We start from the raw sequence: 4961 nt of genomic DNA on the forward strand, positions 1-4961 counted from the left end.
TGTTGGTTTGATTTTTACCATGCATACTTTGCTTTACTCTGTTTCAGATTTCACATGCAGAAATGGTCTCATAGCAGTGCCAACAGTGAATAAGGATTTCATCTGCTGTGAAACAACTCAACAGAAAGTAGGTAAGCATTGAATGCATGCACTTGAGTTGTACAATTTGATGTGATGCTTTTCTCTGTTTCAGATTCAAGTTTCTGGTGTAGACAGAAAAATGTGTTTGAAGAAGGAATTCTACTACTGTGATTCAACTCTACAGAAGCAAGGTAAGTAGAAACAAAATTTTGGTTTAATTTAACTCATGTGTTTTGCACTGCATGCTATTTTTCAGGTCTCTCATGCAGTGATGCAAAAGAAGAAGATTTCAAGAAAGAATCACTGCTGCAACTCAGGCCTATAACAAGGTAAGTGTTTACTATATTGTATACAAAATATTTCTCTGTTTTACTCTGTTTGAAGGTTTCAATTGCAGAGATGTTGCAGAGATGTTTTGACAGCTTGTGACAGAAAAGAAATTCAGCAGCTGTGTATCGACTGTAGCCACGAGGTAAGTCGAAACAAATATACTGGTTTGTATGTTATGTTGTTATGCCCTTCTATGTTTCAGACTTACATTGCTGTGACTGTTCCACAGTGGGTCAAAAAAGAGACGAATACAGGTTTCAAGAAGAAAATTGGCTGTTGAAAACCTGCACAAAATATGAGGTAAGTAAACTATTCTTTTGGTTTGTTTTGTGCTTTGTTATGCTTAACTATTTTTCAGATTGGAGTGGTGGGTCGTTACAGAGCAGACTTTTGGACAACTAAGAAGTTAAACAACAGAAAATGATTCAAGATCAGCTAGGTAAGTCTGGATTATTATGCATTGCTAAATGTTTTTTTTATTCCAGTATGGCTGTGGTAAGTACACTAACTTTCTATAATTTCATATTGAACTGTTTTGATGACTTGTATTCTGCATTGTAAAATGTCTGTTTTTCAGTTCAGTATCCTGTGGTAAGTACACTAACTTTCTATAATTTCATATTGAAATGTTTTGATGACTTGTATACTACTATGCAATGCTTAATGTTTTTTTTCATTTCAGTAGCCTGTTGGTAAGTACACTAACTTTCTATAATTTCATAGTGAACTGTTTTGATTACCTGTATTCTGCATTGTAAAATGTGTTTCTTTTTCATTTCAGTATGGCTGTGGTAAGTACACAAACTTTCTTTAATTTTCATATTGAACTGTTTTGATGACTTGTATTCTACTATGCAATGCTTAATGTATTTTTTTCAGTATGGCTGTGGTAAGTACACAAACTTTCTATAATTTCATATTGAACTGTTTTGATGACTTGTATTCTACTATGCAATGCTTAATGTATTTTTTCAGTAGCCTGTTGGTAAGTACAATTGCCTTCTTTAATTTTCATATTGAACTGTTTTGATGATGTGTATACTGCTATGCAATGCTTAATGTTTTTTTCATTTCAGTATAGCTGTGGTAAGTACACTAACTTTCTTTAATTTTCATATTGAACTGTTTTGATGACTTGTATTCTGCTATACAAAATGTGCTTTTTTCAATTTCAGGTCAGCAATGGTAAGTATATTGTGTTTCTTTATGTATAATTTTGTATACATATTGTTTTTTTCATCATAGCATGTTTTTTATATTTATGCTTTGTGTAAGTAAAATGTTCATAAATCATTCTTATCTTTAAACTAAAAATGTATTTTGATATGCAAAATGTCTGTATGATTTCAGTTGCCAGAGGTGAGTACCATAACAGTTGAAAAGTTAGTTTTGTTTAGTTAAAGTTTTGGTTCACAGTTTTGTTTGTTATTTGGCAAAATTTACATGTATGCATTGAGTCTTGATTTCAGCTCGATTGTGGACTGAAGAAGATTGCCAGCAGAGGGATTGGATACAAAATACAAAGTAAGTACTGAGTTTCTTACTAAAAGTTTTGAGTTGTATTCATTGTGTGTAAATATGCTATGATTGCTATGAACATGGCTTTTGTATTTCAGCGAAGACAACATAGGTAAGTAAAATTGTTATTTGTTTCAAGTTTACTGTTATAGTTCAATATTGTGTTTATAAATTGTAAGTTGTACAAACACATTCAAAAGTTTCTGATTATGCTTTCGATTTCATTTTAGCTTTACTGCTGGACGAGTGTTCTCAACTACTAGACGAGTCAGGTTTACTACCAGGCGAGCAGTGACAACAAGGCGCCTTTGTGGAAACAACACAACAAAAAAGTGAGTATGAGTTGAAATTGTTTTTCTGTATGTTACACTTAAATGCAAAATTGTGCACATAAACTGTAAGTTGTACAAACACAGTGAAAGTTTCTTATCATGCTTTCTATTTCATTTCAGCTCTACTGCAAGACGAGCAGTGACAGCAAGGCGCCTGAACATGCAACACAATACAAAAAAGTAAGTATCAGTCAAACAGTTGGTAGAGTTGTGTGTTTTTTTTAGAACTTTGTGTTTACTTTTTCATTTGATACATGGTATATTACACATGCATGCTTTTTATCATTTCAGGCTGTTTACTTTCATCGTTTACTGTTTAACACAATTTGCTTTTCTATTTTCAGTGCCAATTTGCAAACCTTGATGTGGACACCGAGTAGTCAATACATACGTGTGGCGTATAGCTGCGACAAAACCGTGGGTCCATCGCACCGATAACTTGAACATTGGCCCGTGTATGGACATCAGTGCAACTTTGTGAATCCATGTATCTTTGTGAATCCATGTAACATTGCGAATGTGTGTCGATCGAAAAATGTGTACATTCTGAACTGAAACGAACTCGGTGTTGCAAGTGGCAAGTGTTGACAGTGTGTATGTTTATGTTTATGTTTTTACATGAAAACTAAAGGAGATTGTTCTCCTACCTTTTTTTTCCTTGTTTTATTGCGCTGGCCAGCAATATTGATGTATTGATGTATGTGTTTGTGTTTAAACTATGCAATACCAAAATCAAACAAAAAATAAACATTAACAGTCATTAACTGTGTTTGGGCGGCCGAGGGGTTTAAGACTCCACAAGTGTGAAGCGCACTGATAGCACTTGGGGGTAAACACCTCGGTATTTCGGTGCTAAAATGTTTTCACGGTGCTTATTTTGACGCACTGTTAGAACTACCAACCAGTTAATGATTGCATGATCTATAAAACCAATTTTAAGTCTACTTGGGCACAAGAGATTCCAAGTACCAAAATACCAACAATTAACAAGCAGACGCTTTTCAAAACTATGACCGCTGAGATTGATAGTCAGATGGAGTCCTGCCCATTTAGCTGTGTAGCGGTCTAGGGCGGGGTTGCAAGTCAATACGAAATGAGGCGCTATAAAGCAACTTGTCCCCGTTATGACCGTCAATACTTTCGACACTATCTGGGAATCCTTTCAACACCACATTGTTGCGCTGTTGGAAGGGTGGTAGGCACGCATGGTGACATGCCTGTGCTTTGCTATGCGACACCATGGTATTTTCGTACGGTGACACGAAATATCTTAATCTGGCTCTCTCAGAAACGCAGGCACGCGTTGACCGAACCTGACCGATGACCGAGCAATAACATTTCTATTAAGTGCTTCAATGCACAAAGTCTGCTAGGGCTGGGGTGGGAAGGCGACTTCTCTTGTACTCAGACAAGAGGAACGGTCACAAGTCCGTGAAAACGCCGAGTGACACCACTAGCTTTCAATCGTACAAAGCAAAAAACTTTCAAACTTTAGTTTGAGGTGAAATGATAAAAAAACTATATAAACAACTAACCGTTATAAGATATTCGCCATATGGACACAAACTATGCTACTCAATGTTGCGTTGAACATTAATTGCGCCTTACGAACTACTCGTGTTGAAACTAACATTGAGTGACTCGTAAACTTAAAGCAGTTACTCGCTTTTGACTGCATACACATTTTGTACAACGGCTCGTTATTGGTATAACTTGTCTTTCAATGAGACACATTAACACAAACGTTCAACAGTATTTAGGCTTTATATTGCGCTTGTAGAATATACGAACAAAACACACTATATAAATGACGTTTAGGGATTATTTTGACTTTCCATTTGAGATGATATGATGAAAAAGTATATACATCAGTTTAAGCGACTTTCATGACATTCACCACATGGCCATAAACTTGCGTTATTCAATGAAATGTTAAAATTTCGCTAGCAAAATAAATAAAAACTATATACGCAGTTTCATAACTTTCGATGTATGATCATGAAGTTTGAAATTGTGCAAAGCAATTTTGCGTTAAAAGTTGCATGCAGTTTAAAACCTGAAACATTTCGCTACACTTCAACCGTATTCAACACTCAAGAACTCAATTGTTTGTACAGAACAATACGAATGTTCCCATTTTGAAACGACAGTCAAGTAACACAACCGCTTGAATGTTTTGAAAAGCAGTATCGCTTCATCGCTATGATTTGGTTGTGAGATGTAATATATAGTATAGTAGCATCAATGTTACAGACCCGTAAGCACATTCATACACCTGCTTTAATATTTCGGAAAGCAGTATTACTTCAATGATATGGTTTGGTTATAAGATACAATATATGATGTATTGATGTAACAGATCTGTATGCACATGTTAAACAACTACTTGGTTAGTTTGGAAAGCAGTGTCGCTTCAATGCTGCGTCAAAACATTTTTGCAAGATGTGAAAAATATCTATTTGAATGGGATTTCTGAGGTTTAGCCATCGCCGAAAGGCCAATGTTTCTTCATGTATGTATGACAAAAGTTACTGCTATATTTGCTAGTATGCTAGTCCGTATTGCATATCGCAAGGTGGTAAAGCGGCTCTTTTCATTTTGCTGTGAAAAGAACGGTCACAAGCCCGTACAAACGCTGAGTGACACCTCTTGATCATGTAGCTTGTATGAAACGTGTTTATACAACCACAGTAGTTCAAA

General features: G+C 35.5%; 1 long non-coding RNA gene across 2 annotated transcripts; it reads left to right on the forward strand.

Moving 5' to 3' along the window:
• Positions 1 to 1441: 1441 nt before the first annotated feature.
• On the forward strand, positions 1442 to 3030 carry LOC127882383 (uncharacterized). 2 transcript variants are annotated; one of them, XR_008050518.1, is made up of 4 exons: positions 1442 to 1935; positions 2160 to 2261; positions 2382 to 2441; positions 2606 to 3030. It is a non-coding gene; the product is annotated as an uncharacterized LOC127882383 (long non-coding RNA). The 2 variants fall into 2 exon arrangements; XR_008050517.1 differs by having other exon boundaries at positions 1446 to 2261.
• Positions 3031 to 4961: the final 1931 nt, after the last annotated feature.

This window comes from Dreissena polymorpha, chromosome 5 (genome assembly GCF_020536995.1).
Source record: "Dreissena polymorpha isolate Duluth1 chromosome 5, UMN_Dpol_1.0, whole genome shotgun sequence".
NCBI lineage: Eukaryota > Metazoa > Mollusca > Bivalvia > Myida > Dreissenidae > Dreissena > Dreissena polymorpha.